Source organism: Sus scrofa, chromosome 1 (genome assembly GCF_000003025.6).
Source record: "Sus scrofa isolate TJ Tabasco breed Duroc chromosome 1, Sscrofa11.1, whole genome shotgun sequence".
Taxonomy (NCBI): domain Eukaryota; kingdom Metazoa; phylum Chordata; class Mammalia; order Artiodactyla; family Suidae; genus Sus; species Sus scrofa.
In genome coordinates, this window is record NC_010443.5 from 186,180,695 (window position 1) to 186,204,593 (window position 23,899).

The window sequence follows — 23,899 nt, forward strand, 5'->3', positions numbered from 1 at the left end:
CTCTAATACCAGATTTGTTAAACAACATGATTTAGGTCCTTGCTATTCATGCACCTTGTACAACTAAAATGACTGCTAAAGCTAGAATCATGAAAGAGTCATTTTATGTAGCTGCTAAATTCCTCTCAAATCTCCTTGCAACTTAACGAGTAAAGAAAGCTCAATGTGTAATGCCGGCTAATGTGGTTTATGCTAGAAAATAGTATCAACCTATCTTTGTAGCTTATCTAAGCCAGGATAATACTTTTAGCCTTTATAGTAGACCCAACTCCATTTTTTCAACTCTTGACTATGTATTTCCTGAAATCCTTTTCCAAAGAGTTAAATTGGATGTGAAATCTGTACTAGGCTATGGAGCTGTCTTTGTTCTAAGTCTCGCCAGCAAAGCCTCGCCTCTGTATCACTTTCATTGCGTTCTGATTGAGCTTGACAGTGTGACAGGAAAGCAAAGGGAGGCAATTCCAAACTGAATGAGAGTCTTTTTCAGCCACACAGCAGCCTCCTCCTTAGCCCCTAAGAAAAAGAGGTAACAGATGCCGATAGCAAAGCATCCCTAACAAAGTGCTAACTTTGATGCAGGCAGAAGAAGAAAAAAAATGTAAAAGATTGTCTCAGTGCAGGAAAACCTTGAATGGAACACAAAGGAAGCAAAATGAGAAAAATTGTGGTGCAGAAAATGGCTGGGAGAGTTATGTAGATGCAGTGCCTTTAAGAAATTATTTTCCTCTTAAAAGAGGTTGGGGTCTTCAAAATCTGCTCTGCCAAGTCCAGTGCAATGGGAATAGCTACATTATATGGGGCCTGAGCAAAAGGTGGTTAACAACATTGTGACTGCTTGCAGGATGTTCATAGAAACTAATGCAGGGTTCCTTGAGTGGAAAGTAAAATTCTGTTAGAAAGACAACTTTATAATGTGGCCATTATTTTTGTACTCTGGGAAATAGATTTTTTTCTGATGAAAAAAATGTTACTAGTTATTATGTTTTTACTTCAATCTGTTCTACAAATAAATGGTTTGGAGATCCCTTACTTTCTACTGCTTTAGAGTAAGGATCAGCATCTTGGTCTTATCCAAGAGTGGCTTCCAAGAGTACAATGATCTCTGAAAAGGAACTATCTGTAGTTGAATAAAAAACTTTATTGTAAAATTGTAAACATTTAAAATATTATGCTCATTTCTCTCACTTATTAAGGAACTGATTTAAAATATCAATATCAGTGCAATATGCCTTCATCCTTATGGCAAGAACATGAATCCAAGTAGATAAGGTTGACCCAGTTGGACCAGAGCATCACTAATGCCCATGTAGTCCTGAGTCCATCGGGGAAAGACTGGGAAACCTGAGCGGCCCCCTCAGATCCACATACAAACTCTGGGATGAGAACACTGGGTCTGGAGAGTGTGTAGAGATAAGTCACTCCTTGGCAGTAGGAGTGGGAGACAGAGAGGGAGAGCAGAGTCTCAGGGTGCCCTTGACTGCACTTGTCTATATTTATTTTCAGAGACTAACAAAACATCACTATGATATAAAGACTGTTGTATTCGATCATGTAAAGTAGTGATCTTTATGAAGGATCCCCTCCTTGATAATCCTCGGTGGCTGATGTGCTTGGTAAAGCTCTGTGAATTCAAAGCTCAGTGACATGATAAACATCCCCTAAGGAGTTGTTATTGGCTATCGTGATATCTATATGCTGGCGGCATGGCAGTATAAATAGTACAAGCATTAGTCCTTATTACAGGCTAAACCTATACAAGGCCCTGGTTTATGGCCCTGAACACATTTGTTTTCTGATGTTAATATCACAGAGAATTTTTTTCTTTTAAGTGAATTATTTTTTAGAACAGTTTTAGGTTCACAGCAAAACCTAACAGAATGTACAAAGAGTTCTCATACACTCCCTTCTCTATATTTACACAGCCTCTGCCACCATCAACACCTTCTACCAGAGCAATGTTTAAAGCACAAATTTTGCAGGTTCTTTTTCCTCTGGAAATTTTCTGACTTTTTTTCTTTCAAATATGACAACTCTGCTTTGTCTCAGGTTGAAATGTTTCAATTGAGCACTTAGTAAATTAAAGGTTAGCTTGGGTCTACAAAAATAAAGCTTAGAGCAGGAACACAGAGCAAAAGATAGGTGGAACAACGTTAAAGCTAACTGCACGTTTTGCTAGAATTACATTTGAAAATGTACTAAAGAGAAATGAAATGAGGAAAACATGAGAATAACCTGCAGCTCTAGAACTCCTAGTTTAACTTATAAATGAGTAGCTATTTATGCTAAAATAAAGGATGTGTATGTTTAATTGATGGTTATGTTCAGTGCACAGGTTATAATTGACATGCATAGATACGTAATTCATATATGAGACAATCTTTCAGGTTAATATCTTTCTCTGTATCTAAGTTCTCATATACTTAAAATGCTAGAAAATTAGCAGTGACTTAAATCATCTCTCTCATACTCACACTCATATACAGGTTGTTCTATTATGTTTTCCAGATAATGAACGTCCTCTGTCTATATGTGACATGATTTGATTTCCTTTAAAGATAGCTAATGAGATAAAACAAGCACTATGAACCAGTTAAATCAACCACCTAATCTTGCACATGAAACATTAAACAGAAAGGAAGCATCTGCAATTAGCAAATTGCTTTGATGTGACTAAATATCTGGCTCTCTGCATCACCAACATTGTGGGTCTAAGTCCCAGATGAAGCTGCTGATCTAAATGTGCTGAAAGTAAATATAATGAGCTTGAATTTTCTCGCTTAGCTCGCTTCTTGAGGATGGCAGTTCTGTTCGATTCAGGAGAGCTCGGGGGTGGCGGACAAGGTGTGGAGAGGGAAGCGGGCCAGGGAGAAGTGATCCCATCGTCCATCTGGAAGATCTTTGTTTCCTACTTGAAAGAGGGAAAATAGCCCACTTTCAAAATGCAGAAGGCTGTTGTATTATCAAATAAGAGGCAGAAAATGCAGAACTGATTAGGGATGGCTGTCCCCTATATATGCACTCAACATATAATTAGCAACCAGCTATCCACATGCTTTATTATAGCAAAGATAGATAATCATTTATAAGTTAAACCAAGAGTTCTGGAGCTCCAAGTTATTCTTGTGTTTTCCTCATCAAGATCTTATGTTAACAGTGGATCTGGCTGTCGGGTCAGTCTAACATCAATCTGAAAACTCGTATACAGACTCTTTCACCGTCTGCTTGACAAAACTCCAAGATTTACCAGGGAAATGGATGGAGGAACACATCTTCTCTTTCCCAATGGTACATGTGTGACTGTGGGCAAAGCCATATGGAGAGAACCAATGGCCATAAAGAAAAAAATCTTTGGAGTTGCTCGGTGGCTCAGGGGATTAAGGATCCAGTATTGTTATTGCTGTGGCTCGGGTCACTGCTGTGGCGCAGGCTTGATCCCTGGCACCAGAACTTCCTCATGCCACAGGTGAGGCAAGCAAGCAAGCAAGCAAGAAAGAAAGAAAGAAAGAAAGAGGGAGGGAAGGAAGGAAATGAATAAAAGAAAAGAAAAAAAACTTTTACATGTAATTTCTCATTTAAGAAAATAACATTAATTTTTTATTAATTGCTTTTCATGGGTCATCTCATTTAGTCATCTCAAAAAATGTGCAGGAGGTATTAGTTTTATCACACTAACAGATGAGGAAGCAGAGGCAGACAACTTGTAGAAGGTCACCTGGTCCCTTGGTAGATAGTGGAGCTGGGATGTAAGTGCAGCCAGTCTGGCTCTGGTCCCCATGCTCTTCACAACTACACTGCAGCTGCCAGGAAGACTCCTAAGGTCGGAAGAGCTGCTGGTTAAAAAAAGACAAGACAAGATTGGTACAATGGGAAAAACCAACAACCAGGACCTGGGTTTTTGGAAATTAGCTAGATTTATGGGATACTCACCATGATGTCTAGACAAACACTGACAGAAGAGGTCTAGATATGATCATTACCGGGAAAGTAACCACCCTTAAGCACTTAGGAAGGAGAAGGGGAGACAGCTGGAGTCTTGGGCATTTGACAAGCTGAGTAGTTGCTAGGTGCCAGGCGTGCTTAGGAGCATTGTTTTTAGACCTCTTGACAACAGAAAGAAGTAGATATTAAAGCCCCATTTAAAAAAAATGTAATAGATTTTGTTTATTAGAGAAGCTTGAGGTGTACAGAAAAAACTGTGCATATAGTATAGAATTTCCATAGTTCCCATATACACCCCTCCCCTCAGTTTACCTTATTGTTAGCATCTTGCCTGAGCTTGGTGCCTTTGTTACAATTGATGAGCTGGTATGATACTTCGTTAGTAACTAAAGCCCACCATTTACATTAGGGCCCACTCTTGTGTTACCCGGTTCTGCAAGTCTTGACAAACATATAGTGCCATGTATCTACTAATACAGTATCTCGGAGAATAATTTACTGTCCTCAGAAATCCCCGTGCTCTACCCATTCACCCCCTCTCTCTCTTTCTTCCCTCTGTCAACTGATTTTTTTTTTTTTTTTACTATATCTATAGTTTTGCCTTTTCCAGAATGCCATGTAGTTGGAATCACACCTTTTTCAGGCTGACTTCTGGCTTTTTTCATTTAGCAATGTGCATCTCATATAGATTGATAGCTCATTAATTTTTTACAGTATAATATTCCATTGTATGGGGGAGTTCCTGTCATGGCACAGTGGAAACAAATCTGACTAGAACATGAGTTTGCGGGTTCGATCCCTGGCCTTGCTCAGTGGGTTAAGGATCTGGCGGCATTGCCATGAGCTGTGGCATAGGCCGGCAGCTGTAGCTCCGATGCAACCCCTAGCCTGGGAACCTTCATACACCGCAGGTGCAGCCCTAAAAAGACAAACGACAAAAACAAAATTCCATTGTATGGGTGTACAACAATTTGTTTAGCCATTCACCCACTGACTGACATATGGTAAAGCCTTTTTTAATTGTGGAAATAGACACTCAGAAAAGTTATTGTGTGTCTAAGTTTCTGAAGCTAGAAAGAAATAGAGCCAGACCTTCTGGTCAAAGGCTAGGACTTTCCTCCTCTATAACGGTTGAGGAGGATTAGGAAAAAACCCGGGTGAGTGGCAGATAATAGTGTAAACTGAGGCACTTGGTGAGTCAACCCACATGTTTCATTTTCCTTCTGAAGTTGTCTAGTTGTATTTTCATTGTGCAAAATGGATGCTTCTAGAAGAGTCAACCCCAGCGGAGTCATATAGCTCCCTAAAAGTGAGAAAAGTTGCTTCAGGAAAGACAAGTACTCTATGCCCTGGGCCCCAGGTTGACAAAGTGAAATATCTTTGGAGCACTGACAGCTTATTATTACCTGAGGGAGTATTGCTTTCAGGAGCCCTGCAAAGGATCTATCGACTGCACAAATCACCATCCAAACTCCCCTCAGGACCTCCATTCCTCTCATTTAAGGGATTTGAATTCCTGTTGAGGATCCAACCCTCTGGGAAGGAAAGCAGTTCTGCTTTAACTGTGAATAAGGCACCAAGAGCCAAGTGAGAAGGTGAGAAGGTGAAAAATTGGGACTCAAGGAAAAGAGGATGAGAGAGAGAGCGCAGGATGGGGCTGGATGCTAAGTAGGAGTCGCTCTTCCCTAAACTAAGCTGGCTCCTGCCTTCCACATGGAGGGGACCACACCAGTGTAAACCCTTTGGGTCTCCCGTGTCCTAACTCATGGAAGCAGAATGACCATTGATTAGTGAATCAGTGAAACCCAGCCTGCTTCTCTCCTCTCCTCTTCAGAGTGAGTCACTGGGTACAGAAATTTCCCGTCCTTCTCTCTGTAGTACGTGTAACATGTGAGGGCGTCTGGCCATCCAGCAAAGCCTGTGCCTGTGGCTGGGGGTAGGTAGAGGTCTGATTATCTCTGTGTTCTATATTAGGAAGGGATGGCGCAGGTAAAAGCCACGTTCCCTAATATCAGCTTTGCAAGTGGTAAAGGTGACATTTTGGTCTATGTCTGCTTTACTATTTTATCTGTTTCTAGTTGGTTCAGAATGAATGAGGAAAAGGAAAGTGATATTTTCTGGGTGCTCACCAAACCCAATTCATGGGAAACCAGAGACCACCTTTATCCATTTACAAATTTCCTTATTTATGGCTTTTTCCCCAAGGATGCCTTGAACTTTGACAATAGGAGATGGAGTAAGGAGTTAGAGGATGACAGAGAGGTCTGAGGAGGGTCACCAATAGTATAACTACTGTGGCCTCATTGAATTCTTATGGAGGTAGTAGCTGTGACTTTCATATTGTCACATCCATCTTATAGACAAAGAGTAGGAGGACTCACCAAGGTCACATAGCTAGTAAGGGGCACATCTGATTCTTGCTGATTCCAACCCCTCTGCTTGCCCACTGCATTTCTCCGGGAAGGGTTTGTGTCTTCTTTCTCCCGTGTTCTTTGCATCTCCCCTTCCCTTTCATCCCTGCTGCCACTTCCCTACCTCGGGCTCATGTCTGGCTTGTCACCCTAGGCCCCCTCAACCTCTGTCCCTCCCTTCCACAAGACTAGCTCTCCTAAGCTCATTTAATATGTGCCTTTTCAGATCCCAGATCATTCTCATGGGCTACATCAGCTCCTAAAATGTGATTGTCCCCTGAAGAAACGGAATATTCATCAGTAGCTCCAATTTAGAGCCCCAAACCTGACCTGGTATGAACTATTTACACTGACGTCACGCAAGTCATTTCAACCTTCTTTGAATAAAAACACTCATTTCCCCCCTTCTGATAGTTATGATAATCCACTCAATGATCCCATTTCTTCATGCAGAATTGTAAACTGTCCCCTTGTGGGAGCACCACACACCCTGCACTGTTTGCTTGTCCTTGGACATCTCTGTAAACTCCTCAAGGAAGGAGATCAGAGATGTATCCCCTGAGCCCAGCAGAGTGCAGGGAAGATAGAAATTGCTCCACAGATACCTGTTAAGTGAATTAAATGAGTTCCCTTTTGCATTTCTTACAATATCAGGCATGATAGTTCCAACTTAATATGTGGTTCTCAAATGCTTTTGAATAAATGAAAAAATACTTATTTAAATACTGCAAATAAATAAATAAATGAGAAGGCAACCACAAAAAAAAAAAAGAAAGCAAGAAAGAAAGAAAAATAGCATAGGAAATGGAAGAGGGAAAAAAAAACCACAAATAGATAAAATATTGATCTTGCCTCTTTTCTAAATACTTACTCAACCTCTGTAAATGTGATTTTTTTTTTTTTTTTTTTTTTTTTTTGGCAAGTGGCTGCAAGGGTCATGTTGAGACCTTCATTTTCAGTCTAGCTCTGTTACTTACTAGCTGTGGGTTCTTGGGGAGATTACTTAAACTGTCTATGATTTGTTTCCTACCTGGGAACAACAATAGTAAGAGGTTTTTTGTTTGTTTGCTTTTTTAAGTGAAGAGAAAAAGTCATTACATTAAAATGTTTCTAATAATGCCTAGCTCAAAGTCATACTCATTACATATTAGTTATTATCATTATTGATAGAACCGTCATAATGAATGACATGGGCACTTGAGATGTAGCATATTTTTTAAACTACAAGGGACAGGAAAGATGTGTTCTAGGATTTATATCTTACAAGCTGACTTATAGCTTCACCCTTTGAGATCCCTCCACCTTCAGAGATTTTTGGAGACTTGCTGGGGTTTTTTACTCTGATGTGAATATTTTGCTTTGGGGGATGAATTTTCTTGGGGTAGAATCACCGGCAAGTGATTTTTGGAGCCCGTGCTAAGCAGATAAGAGTTCATTGGACTAGCAGTGGGGGTGGCAATGATGGTGTGATATGGAAAATAGCAGAGCGCTGGAATTTAGAGTTAGATGGAGAAATACAATACTCTGGTTAAACAATGTTTAGTTCTTCAAGTAGGAGATGGGACATTGGAGAAGTGAGAAGAGAAATTTCTAGGTCTCAAGGAGGAAAAAAAATCATGAACGACTTGGAAGGTTGATACCAACGTTATCTTTCCATTTCCTAAAAGATCTTTAAAAAGAGAACCTTTGCTGATTAACTTCCAGGCATTCATTGGTTGTCCTAAAATACATACATATCTATTGTCTTTAGGTGAAGTGTACCATTGGCAGAAAAACTAGGGTGAATGAAGCCCAGAGATGTGCCTGATGAAAACAAGGTCAGGAAGAGTAGCCAAGAGCCCAGTTCAATGGTACTGTGGTAAAACAGAGCAAAAGCCTTAGAATGAGTATCTTCTTTTGTGTGTGAGTGTGTGTGTGTTTTCTAGGGCCCTACCCACGGCATATGGAGGTTCCCAGGCTAGGGGTCTAATGGGAGCTATAGCCGCCCTATACCACAGCCACAGCAACTTGGGATCCAAGCCAAGTCTGCAACCTAAACCTAAGTATTTAAATATCCAATAATAGATGATTAGCTCAATCAATTTGGAGACATCTATCAACTGGATGCTATAGCCATTGAAGACATTTACAAGTATGTTTATTGACATAGAGAGATACTTTTGCTGTATTGTTAAGGAATAAAACAATATGTAAATTTCAATCATGGAGTTCCCATTGTGGCCCAGCAACAAACTGACTAGTAGCCATGAGGATGTGAGTTCGATCCCTGGCTTCGCTCAGTGAGTTTAAGGATCTGGCATTGCTGTGAGCCGTGGCGTAGGTCACAGACACAGCTTGGATCTGGCATTGCTGTGGCTGTGGTGTAGGCTTGCAGCTGTAGCTCCGATTCAACCCCTAGCCTAGGAACTTCCATATTCCACTGGTGCAGCCCTAAAAAGCAAAACAAATTTCAGTCATGCTATGAACATATGTATTATATGTGCGGATATAATTGTCTGGAAGGGTATTTGCTAAAATGTTAATGATAATCTCTGAATGTGTTCAGATAAATTTAAAAATATTTGTATTTAATTTTTTTTCCCACATAATATTGCAGAAACAGATAATCTGGTGAGCAGCTGAGGCACAGACTACCTGGGCTCCCACTTAGAGGCTGATATAGGACTGAAGAAGCAGCTGCTCTGTCAAACCTAGAGGTGAGTACATAGCTCATCTGAGATAATTCTCCTTTACAAAGAGCAGTTAGGGTCTTTTACCAAAACTATGCTTCATGCACCATGTGCATCATCAAATGGGTAAAGAATTAGGCATTTAGGAGTTCCCATCATGGCACAGGGGTTAATGAATCCGACTAGGAACCATGAGGTTGCGGGTTCGGTCCCTGCCCTTGCTCAGTGGGTTAACGATCCGGCATTGCCACGAGCTGTGGTGTAGGTCGCAGACGTGGCTCAGATCCCGCGTTGCTGTGGCCGCTACGCCAGCGGCCACAGCTCCGATTTGACCCCTAGCCTGGGAACCTCCATATGCCAGGGGCGCGGCCCAGGAAATAGCAAAAAAAAGACAAAAATAAATAAATAAATAAATAAATAAAATAAAATAAAGAATTAGGCATTTAAAATACCTCTAATAAAGACACAGGCAAAATGGTTAAAACAACATCTTAACGCATCTCCCCCACTGGACTGTCAGCATCATGAAAAATGGGGTTCACATTTGCTAGTTTGCATCTACCAGAGGCCCTTACAGAGGTGATCAGCTTCAGTGGATGCCTTGCACTTACCAATGAAAGAGAAAAGAACAGCATTAATTAACTATTCAACAGATGCTCTTTGATCACTCTACTGAACTATATCCTTTACCATTAAATTTAGTGTTCTAACATTTGGCATAAACTCATGTCTTACTGAGATACGTTTCATTGGTCTATTCGTAGTTAAAGAGAATTAATCTTACTTTACAGTTGGTGGGTCATTTCAGTTATTCAAGGCAGAAGAAAATTTGCTACTGTGTCAAAACAGTGAAAGTAACTTGACAATTACGCTTTTGGTGATATCCTTACCCAGTTGTGTGTGTGTATTTGCAAGTCTTTCCTTTCTCCTCTCTTCCTCTCTTAAAAAGCTCAATACATTTAAAAATAATGGGAGTTCCCATTGTGGCTCAGTGGTAATGAACCCGACTAGTATCCATGACTTGGATCCTATTCCTGGCCTCACTCAGTGGGTTAAGGATCTGGCATTGCTGTGAGCTGTGGTGCAGGCTGGCAGCTGCAGCTTGGAGTTGACCCCTAGTCTGGGAACCTCCATATGCCTCAGGTGTGGCCCTAAAAAAAAAATGATGAATCCTAAACTATTTCTAATTTCCTGAACTGTGAACCAGTATTACCAGTCGACCTCTGGAGAACCTATATGAATATCTCATAGACATCTCAGACCCTAAACTGAACTCAAATATTCCCTGGGAATTTTCTCATCCTCAAATTTTTAACATACAAATTGTGCAATATCTCTTCAATTCCTTGGTGGAGAAACTTAGAAGCATCCTAAGTCCCTCAGGCTTCCTCCATTGAATATCTCAAGGCCTAATGAATTCTACCTGTTAAACAACCTGGTTTCAACCCCTTTTCTCTAGTCCTTCTGCAATTCATTGAATGAACAAATAGTTATTAAGCAGCTACTATGCTCCAGGCCCTGTGCTTTGCACTGGGATTACAGTGATGAGCAAAGCAGTCTCCACCCTCATGGAGCCTATTATGGAGCAGGAGACAGATGATAAATAAGGCTATTTTATGTAACAATTTTGGAGACTGATAAACGCAATGAAGATAAAGCACGGGGCTAGGGAAGGGAGTATGTTAGGTAGAGTGGTAAGGCATGGCCTGTTTGTGGAGTAGACATTGGTTTAGGAAAACTTGAAGGATGTGATGGGTGAGCCGTATGAAGATCTAGGGAAAGAGCTTCTTTGGCAGAGAGAAAAGAAAATGCCAAGAGCTGAGGCAGGTAAGTTCTAGAAGTCTAGTGTGTCTGGAGTGGAGTCAGTGAGAGAAGAGTGATGAGGTTGGAGGAGCAGGCAGGGGCCAGACATGCAGGGGCTGCCTACCACCTGGAAAGAGTTGAGAGTTTTCTTAATTATGATGGGAAACTATTCAAGATCTTAAGTAAGTGAGTGACATCACTTGATTGACATTTTTGAAAGACCACCGTGACCATAGTGTGGAGAAGATTGTTGGAAGGCAAGAGAGAAACCAGAAGATTAATTAGAAAGCTATAGAGGAGTTCCCACTGGGCTTAGCGGTAATGAACCCAATAGTAGCCACAAGGATGCAGGTTCCATCCCTGGCCTCACTCAGTAGGTTAAGGATCCAGCATTGCCATGAGCTGTGGTGTAGATCGCAGATGCAGCTTGGATCCCGTGTTGCTGGAGCTGTGGCATAGGCCGGCAGCTGCAGCTCCAATTCAACCCCTAGCCTAGGAACTTCCATTAGCTACAAGTGTGGCCCTAAGAAGACGAAAAGCAAGCAAGCTATAGAAATCCAGATAAGAGATGAAGGTGCTGGTGGCTGTGGCGGTAGTGAGCAGTGACCAGATTCAGGTGTGTTTTGAAGGTAGAATCAGTAGACCTCACAATGGATGGAGGGATGGTATGCTGGGAAAGAGAACAACCAGAATGACACCAAGTTATTTAGCCTAAGCCAGATTTCTCAATATAATTTATTAAGTAATTCATCTTTTTGCCTATTAGGAGAAAATTATCTTTTTCATGCTTTACATTTTCTTCGAAATTTTGATTTATTTCTGGGTTTCTCTTAATTCCTAATTTAAAATCAAAATTATTAATGTATTAGCAATTTATATCTTATAAATGAAATTACCAATATACAATAAAATTAATTTTCTAATCATTCTTATTTTCAGCTCTGTCTTTTTTTTAATAATGATTTTTATTTTTTCCATTATAGCTGATTTACAGTGTTCAGCTCTGTTTTGGTTATTGTCACATGTTAATTCTAAAAATAAATTTTGGAATCGCTTTTACTAAGTTTCACAAAAAATCACCTGCTAGCAAAAAAAAAAAAAAAAAAAAAAAAAAAAAGAGTTCCTGATGTGATTCAGTGGTTAATAGCCCGACATAGTGTCCATGAGGATGCAGGTTCATTCCCTGGCCTCACTCTCTGGTTTAAGGATCTGGCATGGCGGCACGATGCAACATGGGTCACAGATGCAGCTCAGATCCAGTGTTTCTGTGACTGTGGTGTAGGCCGGCCGGCAGGTGCAACTCTGATTAGACCTCTAGTCTGAGAATTTGCATATGCTGCAGGTGGAGCTATAAACAAAAAACCTTCTATGAATTTGATTGTTTTTGTATTTATAGCTTAGTTTAATCTATAATAACATTTAAAAATATTCTTTTGCTTTCCATGTTTACAATGTCCTTCTGTAAAGTTTATAATTTCCTTAATACGAGATGTCATTTTTTGTTATTTTTCTTTTGTGAATGGGAAATTACTTTATTTGTTTACTCTCTAACAAGTTATTGCAGGCAAGTAAGAAAGTTATTACATTATATATTTGTATTTTAGACCAGATAGTCTACTGAATTCTCTCATGTTTCTAACAGTTTTTCAGATGATTCACTTGGGTTTTTCAAGACTATAATCTTTATAATCTGCAAATAATGATACTTCTGCCTCTTCCTACCCAATATTTATGCTTATCATCTCATTCTCTCATCTAATTACATTGGTGAGCACTTCAAGAACAATCATTAAATAATTGTGATAACAAGTACCCTTGTCCTGTTTCTGGCTTTAAAGAGACTACTTCTGGGTTTTCACAAGTGTTACACTGGCTGTTATTTTGTGACAACAGGATACATATGAGATATATTTTTAAATACATGGCTTAAAAAGTTTTGTTCTATTATCACTATGTTAGGATCTTTTAAAAAGCCATGATGGGGGGAGAGGGCAAATTTTTAATAATATGGGGGGTCTTTTTAATTAAAAATTTTTTATTGAAGTATAGTTGATTTACAATGTTTCAGGTATACAACAAAGTGATTGAGTTATACCTATACATTTGCATGTCTATTCTTTTTCAGATTCTTTTCCATTATAGGTCACTACAAGGTATTGAATATAGATAGCTCTCTGTGCTATAAGTAGGACCTTGTTTAATTATGTAGTTTTAATTCTCTGATCTATTTATATGATAAGGTCTCATATTATAATAATGATTTTATTAGATTAGAAGATCAGAAGTCTGGAATTACCTTAATTGGTTATATGTTCATACTTTATTCTACTACTTGTATAGTAAAATACACTAATATTTTATTTGGTATTTTGGATTTTAGTCACAGATGAGATTATTGTGTTTCCTATTCACACCTGGCTTGCCCAAATTCCACATTCCAGCAAAATGTGGGATTAAAATGGTCTTTGCTCCTGCACCCACCTAGCCCTGTGGGCTCACAGCAGCCAGTGGCAAGGCCCGCGTAATGTGGCTGTTACATAATCAGCCTAATGGGTGACATACTTTCTTAGCACTCTCTTCAGATTAAAGAGTGTTGGACCTGGTGGTCCCCAGTTATTTTAGCTCCCTCTCTCCTTTTAGGGACAAGCAAGCCAAACTCTTTCAAGCAATAAAGAGAACATACTCTACTTATTAAACTCTACTCTACTTGTCCCAGATTATTTGAATGCTGGCCATAGAATCGTGGGAAAGGAGTCAGTTCCTGCCCTCACGGAGCTTCAAGGCTAGAGGATGGACTTGCTCTTTGTCCTGCAGTCCCTACAGAGAATTTACATTTTTATGGTTTGTGTGTAAAATGAAAGATAGCACCTCCTCAAATGGGAGCAAGTGTCAGGGATGTGAATTCTGGCTACACAAGTTCATCTGTGTTCTACAGGCATAAACCCCCCTCCCTTTAAAAATGTGATGGGAAAGGTTTTTTCTGAATTTAATTTATAGAGGAGAAAATTCCGGAAACACTGCTGGGGCCTGCGGGGCAAGTTAAGCATTAGCATCCTTCGTTGAGGCTTCATTTCAACTCCACAGGTCCTTCTGCAACCTGTACTTTGAATCTGATTAGTTGCATAATAACTCTTTACATTTTTATACAGTGTGGCACCTTTCTTTGGAAGAGCTTAAAGTGTTTTACAGCCATTATCCTATTAACCCTCACCCTGGGGAGTGTTGGGGGTGGCACAGAATGTGTTATTATCTTTCTCTTCTAGAAGGGACAGGACGGCATAAGGAAGTCAAGGAATTTGAGCAATAGTACACATGAAGTTGGGTGGAACTGGGCACAGAAACAGGTTTAACAAACAGGCTTTTGCTGCTGGGGCATAAACCTCTCTGCTTCCCTCTGTCAGAAAGTACCAAGGAGCCTACGTGGTGGTACTGAACCTTTTTCTTTTATCCAAAAGAATGGGTTAAATACATACTGGAAGGAAAGGACAGATGAATTCAATCTTCCAGCGTGATAGAGAGCTACTGAATAGATGTCTTCAAACAACATGTGTATATAATTCATGCCTACTTTACTACTTGGTAAATGCTGCCAAATGCAGTGGGAAAAACCCAGGAAGTGCTCTGCTTGGCAGAGAGTAGGTTCTAAATACATATTTGTTAAAGAAAAGAAAGAAAGAAGGTGGGAAGAAGGAAGAGAAGATAAGGTGCTTTTCCCGTGTTGAAGGAGTTTACAACTGGGGGCAGAGAAACACTACAAACTAATAAAAGAACAAGTACGTGTGGAACTAGGGAGCATTGTCCTGGACACCCCAGGAGCGCAGAGGAAGAAGAAATCCCTGTGGCCTGGAGTGGTCAGCAAAGGCTTGCAGTAGATGGAATCTGAATGAGCTCTGGAAAGTGGATGGATTCTTGAGGTGAAGACGGGGAGGGAAATGATCTTTGCAAGTACAAGAGCCTGACCAGGCTGAATGGCAGAGGGTATAAGAAGGATGGTGTGCTTTTTATAAAATGGTATTTTTAAAGGAAGGAGTGGGTTTTGTGAAATGGGAAAGAGGGGTTGTTTCTTTCCATAGATATTGTGGAGTGCCACCTACCAAAAGATAAAGAGGAAAGCATCAGCTCGAACTCCTAGACATGGAGGTTGAAAGACTACCATGGTGAAGGAGGAAAGCTTGCACTTAGGTGTGTTGTTAATTGTTGAATGTGTCATAACTTCAGTGCCCTTGTCTCAGCACATTTATTCTGAAATTTTATGGATGCCATAATCCAAGCAGAGTGTTTGCTTCTCCCTGAAAGTTGAGATTGAGTTCACAATTGTTTTCTTGTTATCACGGAAGTGATATCCCATCCACCCCCCCCTTTTTTTTTTACTATTTTTGTATATTTTACTCAGTTTTATTAGTGAAATAAATACATGTATTTATCATTATTAATGTTGTTATTCTACATATATATATATATATATTTTTTTTTTTTTTGCTTTTTAGGGCTGCACCCGTGGCATATGGAGGTTCCCAGGCTAGGGATCTAATCGGAGCTATAGCTGCCGGCCTATACCACAGCCACAGCAACGCAGGATCCGAGCCACATCCGCAACCTACACCACAGCTCATGGTTGGATCCTTAACCCACTGAGCGAGGCCAGGGATCAAACCAGTGTCCTCAGGGTTCCTAGTCAGGTTCGTTAACCACTGAGCCATGAAGGTATCTCCTAATGTTATTATCTTTATTATTCAATTCTAATTCAAGACATTGCTACAGCCATTACTTTCCTGGCTCTACTCCACATTGATCCCTTAACACTATCCATCTCTGGCAGAGATTTTTCTAGCAACTTTCTTCTTCTGATTTGGGTCAAACAATTAGAATTATGCATTTAGCAAGCAACTGTCATTGTCTTTTGGAAATTTCAACATCTTCAAGAATCAAAACTCTTGTTTTATTTAGTGTTCTCCTCCACAAAACAGGGAAGATGGAAAACTCCAGAAGCTGGAATCTCTATTCCCAAGTCAAGTTGCCCTCTAGCTGAGGGTAGACAATCAAAACAAGAAAGAAAAAAAAAAAATCAACATTGTAGGAAATGCATAATAGCCCAAGCAGGAGATTTCAGGTTCTTCAAGGATGACGTCAATTACTCAGGGTCTGAAGAAGGCAGGAGAGAGCCTGGCTCCAGATTTGGAGCACTTTGGACACAGAAGACTCTCATCATGGTGGTGAATTTGGAAGAACTAATATGCTCCAGGGCAGAAAAGTAGAATCTTTAGATTTGCAGCCCAGCCCCAGGAATGATTAGGGTGATAGAAAACATACAAGCCAGAGCCTCGCTTTTCTGCATTTCGAGTTCCCCAAGCTTAGAGCAGCAGGGGAGGAAATATTTAGAGGAGAGACTGCAAGCATTTTTCTGAAGTTCATTTCCCATTTACTACCTTTCCATCTAATGGAGAGCCTGACTGAGAATGAGGTTCATATCAAATTCCTATTTCTCTTTTCTCCCTTTGAATGTTCCCAGTTTAATTCGGGCGCTTGCATTATCAAACATCTGTTTTAATTACAGCCATTGTTAAGGTAGTTAATCAGTTGCCGTCTCTCACCAGCCAAAATCCTATATTGCTGAATTTTTGTACAATCAAAGATACAATAAATATAAAAGGAATTCTTGTATATCAGCATGAAAAAAATGCATACAACTTCTTTGCTCACTGATGCAACCAAAACACCCAGGAGTTATTATAATGTGCATTCCCTTGACACAGACTTTTATTTCATGCAAATGACTGTGATTAAGATTCAAATACTTTTTTCCCATTTTCACACATTACTTAATCAATGTGAAGTACTGTGTAAAAATTGCATCTCTTCATAACAGTGATTTTGACCAAGTCAAGTGTTGCTCCTAGAATTATAATCCAGACTTGTGATTCAATTATCATTTAGAGACTTTCTAAATTCAAATTAAATTCACTCTTTCCTCCTCCTCCCAAGACTGTAAACTTAATATCAGTATGGATCATTTGTAAGGTGTGATCAAAATAACTTTCCTCTGCAAGGAAATACACAATGCAATGTGTGAATTTTCCCTTACTTGCCAAAAAAAATCACAGCAATCAATAGTACCTGGCTATTAAAATGTATGAAATGCACAAAGTACAGCCTATTTTTCCATTTATGTTACACTTAGCTTTTAGGCTGAATAATTCTGACACTCCCCAGAACAGTTATCTATTTAAACTTACTGGGAACAGTTGTACAAACTGCCATTTAAAAAGTTAAAAAAAAACCCATGGAATGCTTAAAGTTTGGCATCTCCATTTGACGATTTAGCTATTGGACATTCAAAAGCACATTCTTAGAAGAATCAGCAAGGAATGCATAAAATAAAGTAGGCTTCCAGAGGCCTCTCATACAACCATAAAACATTGATCTATTTACAGTTTACTGCATGCAAGCCAGAGGCTGAATCTTGTTTTGTTATTGTTTGTGACTATTTCCTTCTTGCTCATCTTGCATTTCATTTATACTAGAGGAAAAATTATATTTTGCCAATGACTAGGTTTGGGTTATTACTAAACAGTATCCACATCCATTTTGTTAAAATATGTTTTTTAGCCTCTGAGTTGAAAAAAAATCTAATTTTAAATTGTTTTTCTTCTTTCAACACTCATTCAAAATTCCTCCTTTTTTATGCAACTGCAATAAGTAGAGAAAAATACTCATCTTTTATTCTCCATGGTTCCTAGAACACAATGCTCTCTCTATGCTAGAGCTGAATTTGTTGAATTTGAATAATTTTTTTGAGATGTAGAGTTTGCATTTGATGGAGCTTGATGAATTCAAATAGATAATGTTTAATCTGAATATTCATTTTTGAAAGTTGTTTTTTGAACAATCTTATAGAGATGTCCCATCTCTTCTGCCAGGAAAGTCTGGAGAGATACTGGCAATTAGTCCAGATGAGGCTTCCAATTTGTAGAGGTAGTGGCCAGCTGCAACCAGTGGTCAAGTCCTGAATTTCCCAGAAGACTGGGAAATATCTGTGTGATTGAGGTAGTTCTACAAGAGGAAGAATTATGAACTATCAATTTGTCTAAGTCAATGTAGCATTCCATAGGAAAAAGGGTAGCCAGCCATGACTGGAATTTTTGAAATCATTACGGGGTCATCTGAAGTCAGTCCAGACTGCTTACGGAGACCAAAGGGACAATTCCTATTTTTTTCAGAGCCTATTCAAGAGGATCTGGGTGTAGGGTGGGAGTAGGGAGGGCTTTAGGGGGAAAAAATGAGATTGTGTCAGAGGACACTGTCTGGGTGCTGATGTCTAATCTTCCATATTCCATAGTAATGGAATTTTTGTCAGACACATGGCTGCCCAGAATAAGAGCTGCATTTCCCAGGTGCCCTTGTGGCTAATAGCAGACCCATCATTAACTTCTGGCCAATGGAATATAAGCATAGTAGAGACCCAAAATCCCTTATCCTAAATTCCTGAGGCCAGGTATGCTTTAGAATTCAGACTTGTCCAGGTTTTGAAGGTGATACAATGCATGTACTGCTTATTATGGAACATCCTTTGGGATAGGGAGCAGCATTTCGCCATCAACCTTAGCTACTTACTCTTAGAGAGATTGATGAAGATGGTGGCCTCATGTCAACTCAGACAGTTCTACCTTCAAATGAATTTTTGTTGAAAGTGTATAAAAAAGTTTTATTTTTCAGATCTTTTTGGATTTCAGAGTTATGTATTGTGTAGTAACTTTTAGAAAACTGTAGAGACGGTTGACAAATATCCTTTGTCCTTTCTCTGTTCCTTTCTATATCCAGCCTCTAGGAATGTGATGCTTCCTTAGACCATGAGGACTGTGGTTATAAGGACAATCTCAACTGCCCTTACTTGTTATTTTCCTCGAAGAGCTACTGCCTTTTTAAATATCTCATCTATTTTTATTTTTTCATATTGACTTCTTTTTAAAGAAAAAAAATATTGAATGAAAGACTTTAAATTCCACTACGCTTTGCAATTTTCAAAAGTTTCACATACATGATTTCATATAATCCCATAATAATCCTCCCCCCCTTATCTCTCTCCCCTTTCCTCTCCCCACTGGTAGGTAACTGCTAGTTTGTTCTCTATATCTGTGAGTCTACTTCTTTTTTGTTATATTCACTATTTATTGTATATTTGGATTCCACATATCAGTGATGTCATACAGCATTTGTCTTTCTCTGAATTATTTCACTTAGCATAAACCTTCCAAGTCCATCCATGTTGCTGCCAATGGTAAATTCCATTCTTTTTTTATGGCTGAATAGTATAAATAAATAAATACACACACACACATATATATATATATATACACACTCACCTCCTTTGTATGCATTCATGTTGATGGGCTCTTAGGTTGTTCCCATACCTTAAGAACTATTGTCCTTAAATGTGAATATTGTCATGTTTTGTGGCATCATTTACCACTGAACATACATAATTAACAGTCAGGACCTAACTTACAAACTTTTGTACAGCAAATGAAACCATAAACAAAATGAAAAGAATCTGCAAAATGGGAGAAAAATTTGCAAATGACATGACTGACAAGAGCTTAATTTCTGAAATATACAAATAGCTCATACAGCTCAATAGCAAAGAAACAAAGACAAAACAAAACAACAAAAAAACCCCAACTGAACGACTCAAAGAAACAAACAGAAAACAACTCATAAGAATTTGTCAGCATCAATGGGGGCTGTGGTGTAGGCTGGCAGCTGCAACTCTGATTCAAACCCTAGCCTGGGACTTCAGTATGTCTCAGGTGCAGCCTTAAAAAGCAAACAAACAAGTAAAAAAGAAAATAACTCATAAGGATTTGTTAGTATCAATGATAATGACACTAGTAACAAAACCTAACATCAATTGTGCACTTACTACATGCCTATCACTGTGTTGAGAGCTTACCCTGTATTATCTCACGAAATTCTCATGGCAACCTCCACATTAGTACTGAGAAAGCCAAGGGTTTGAGAAGCACAGCAGTCAGCTCGAACACCAGCCAGCAACTCCCTTATATGTCCAATGCTGGCAACAAGATCAAGAGGCCTTGGGAGTCTTTAACTTAAATGCTTCCTCCAAGCTACTCAAAATAAACATTTATCCAAGTCAGGGCAGTGTGGTTGCTAAGTAAATGCAGATTGCGGCCCTGAAAGCTGTCCGGGTAGACAGTCTAGAGCTGTCATTTTGTGTACACAAGACTGTTACTGTCTAATTCCCACTTATCAAATGCCCCTAATGTTTGGAACACTGGATCCAGACACTTCCTTGATGAAAGGGATGAAGGAGACATGTCAGGAACTCAAGGACAGGTGGCAGTGTGGAATGGTGGCTCAAGACCGGCTCTGGTGGTTAGGCACATCTGCCTTCTTGTCTGGGTCTTACACATTATTTCCTTGGCCTTAGTCAACTGGTTTCCCTGTTGCCTGAGCTTATTGGAAGTAAATTGATAGGTTGGACTTAATGACCTCTTATGTCCCTTTAGCGATAAATACAATGTCCTGCCTTCCAAGAACTTACAATCCAGTGGGGTGATGAGACAGACTCACTATTTAGAAATGCTTTACACCTTAAATTGTAATTGCTGTGGTGTGTTTTTTCTTCACTAGATCTTGAACCTGAGGGCTGTGGACATATTCTTTGTATCTTCCCTGCAGCTTGGCACCAGGTAGGCCTGTTAGGAACCTCTTAAATGTTTCTTACGTAAGTGAATGAATAATATAAAGACAGTATGAATAAACACATCGATTTAATTTCTCAAGCAGCAATATGTAAATGACATCACCAGTGTCTTCGGATGTCAATGATCAGGCCTTATTTTTGTATCATTTTTATATCATTTATTCCCAAGAGCAGATCCAGGTTTTGCAGAGCTCAAAGTTAATACAATTCAAAAGTCCCTTCTTTAAGAAGAATTAAAGATCGCAAATATGAACTTAGGTACTGCATCCTTGAAGGGGCCTGTACCAGTGAGGAGCACTGAAATGTACACTTTACTGGCTCCTCGTTCAATCCAATCCACTCCAGAGTGCCCCTCCTGCACTCCGCTCCAGGCATACCCCTTTCTCTCTTCCTCAAAACTTGCTCCTACTTAGCACCTCAGCAGGTGCTCTTCGAATGCCCACCTCTGTCCTTCTCTATCACAGGTCTCTGATGGTTTTTTAAATTATAATAAACTATACATTATTAATATTGACATTTAACCATTCATAAGTGTACGGTTTGTTGGCAGTAAATACATTCATAATGTTATGTAGCATCATTGCTATAAAGCCAAAACTTATTTTCACCTCCAACATAAACTCTATACCCATTAAACAGTAACCCTCTCTGCCCCTTTCTCCTCCAAGTCCCTAGTAAACTCTATTATACCTCCTGTCTCTAAGAATCAGCCAAATCTAGGTACCTCATATAAGTGGAGTACATACTATTTTCCCCTCTCTCTGTGGCTTATTTCACTAAGCATAATGTTTTCTAGGTCCATTCATGTTGTAGTATATCAAAATGTCATTATTTTTCTTGGCCAAATAATATTCCATTGTATGAATATACCATATTTTGTTTATCAATTCATCTGACTTGAGTTGTTTCCATGTTTTGGATATTGTGAGCAATGTTCACAGTTAACATTGATGTACTATTGTACATTCAAGTCCCTGCTTTCAATTCTTTTTCATTTGCTTATTTTGTTTGTTTTTTTAGGGCCCCACCCATGGCATTGAAGTTCCCAGGCTAGGGGTTGAATTGGAGCTGCAGCTGCCAGCCTACACCACAGCCACAGCAATGATGGATCCTTAACCCACTGAGCAAGGCCAGGGATAGAACCCATGTCCTCATGGATATCAGTTGGTTTGTTATTGCTGAGTTGCAGTGGGAACTCCCCTGCTTTTAATTTTTTTGGGTATAAACCTAGGTGTGGAATCGCTGTATCATATGCTACTTCTATGTTTAACTCTTTGGGAAACCACCAAAATGTTCTCTATAGCAGCTGCATCATTTTATAGTCTCACCAGCAATCCATGAAAGTTTTAATTTCTCCACGTCCTCACCAACACTTTTTTTCAGTCTTTTTAAAATTATAGCCATCCTAATAGATGTGATGTGGTAGCTCATTATGATTTTACCTGATTTTTTTCCTAGCCTTTAACATTATATGTTGTCTTGTTATTTTTTTCTTCGTGTGGTTTGCTAGTCTGGAAATCCGCGAAGGCAGGACCACTTCTGTATGTTCAATTCTATATTTTCAGCATCCAAAACCATTCCTGTCACATGCAGACATTCTGTTGAAAAAGTAAATGCACGGATGGTGTCCTGGAAGCACTCTATGATTATCCCTGGTAATTTGCTTGTCCTAAGATCAATGCTTAAACAACAGCACATGAACTAGATAACAACTCCACAGTTATTTGTATCAGGCATCAGAAAAATCTTTCTGGGAGCCTTGAAACGAGGACACCACTATCTTAGGACTTCTAAAAGTGAAGACCAAACACAATTTAAATAAAAAGATATGTCATAAAAGACGTACATCAACCTCAGTAATTAGAATTGGAATTCAAAGTGAATCAATTAAAAAATTTCACAAAGCCTGCATGGAAAACTGCACACTGCCCCTTTTTCAAGCTGTCCAACACTTAGGTTGCTTTGTTTCAAGTAGAAATGGAGTGAAAATATGGCAGTGGGAGGAGCTACGGCACAGAAACCCAAGTCAGAAATTGCTAACTACTGAGTCAAGCTGGTTGATAAGAAAGCCACAGGTGCTGTACAACTTTCCGTTTATAACCATAGGAAGAAAAAAATTTCATCTCTTAAACTGAAACCTGAACATTACTGACTCATTCAGAACAATGTGTGATCTTAACACATGGCTTCTGTGCGTTTTATAAACACACAATTTCACAACTGAAAGCTTTCGGGGATTCCATTTGCTATGCTGAGAGACTCCCTGGATGGAGGGGTCCTGGAAATGCCTGAGGAACTCCAAGCAAACAGGAAGTGTGGGCAGCGCTGCACCGTGAAGAATTGCAAAGCACAGTGCCGCGTCTATCACAGCCGCCCACCTGGGCACCACCCAACTTTGCACGATCTGTTTGCTCATGTTGCAAACACAAACAAAATCGTGTATATTGTGTAGTCCACAGTTGTTCCTGGTCACTCTCTGGGTTACTAAGCCAAATTGCATAATGTTTATATTTTGAAATCACAAACTTGTACCTCGGAAGGGCTCATAGAGCATTTTAATAAATGGTCAGAGTAACGCCCGTAAAGGAAGTAGAGGAAGGAATTGATGGGCTCCTGACCATCAAAGAAGATAGGAGACACACTTGAAGGCAGCTCTCCCAGCCAGAATAGATTTACCTGAAGCTAATGGGGCTGCACATGTTGTAACCGCTTTAGAACACCCAGCCTGCACGGGGCCTTCCACGGGCAAGAGAGGGAGGAGCTATTTTTTGAAAGTGCCTGTTGTTTTTTCCTAAAGAGGCTCCCAAATGTATGTGCTTCAGCCCTCCAAAACTTGAATCCACGCAGCCTCTGCTTTCTCTAGCCTTTCTCTGAAATTATGGAAAATTCTTTTATTAACCATTTCATATAGAAAAACACTGGCAGATACAGCGATTTTGGGGGGCACCTTTATGGGGCCTAGCACAGAGCCCTCCACATTGCTGGGCTCAGTGTTCATTTGATATAAAACATTAAATAAGTAAAAACAAAGCATATGGCTCGTGTGTGTGTGGTGTGTGTGTGTGTCTGATACTCATCTTGAATGTTTGGCTTTAGATGTTCAAGGTTTACCAAAAAATGAAAACATCAGTTTTACTCCAAAGACCTGTGTGGGAGTAAATGAACGTTTATCTATGAGGACCAATGAAAAGGGACTGAGGGAGAGCCCTGAGCTTTTGTTGGAAGACTCTGGGCAAGGGCTAATAAAATAATTTCCTATCTGTTCTTGTTATTTAGCATACATACCTTTATATTTTGTTTTATTCATTAGCAAACTGAAAATCTGTGACTTTTAGAGTGAGCTATTATATATTTCT

The 23,899-nt window shown here is 39.5% G+C and overlaps 1 long non-coding RNA gene across 1 annotated transcript in view; it reads left to right on the plus strand.

Moving 5' to 3' along the window:
- The window catches only part of LOC102161687, a 36,465-nt gene extending 12,901 nt beyond the window's left edge, over positions 1 to 23,564 (plus strand). Inside the window, exons 2-3 of the long non-coding RNA XR_002347066.1 lie at positions 8,947 to 9,046; positions 20,471 to 23,564. This is a non-coding gene — a long non-coding RNA (uncharacterized LOC102161687). The remainder of the gene's footprint in view (positions 1 to 8,946; positions 9,047 to 20,470) is intronic.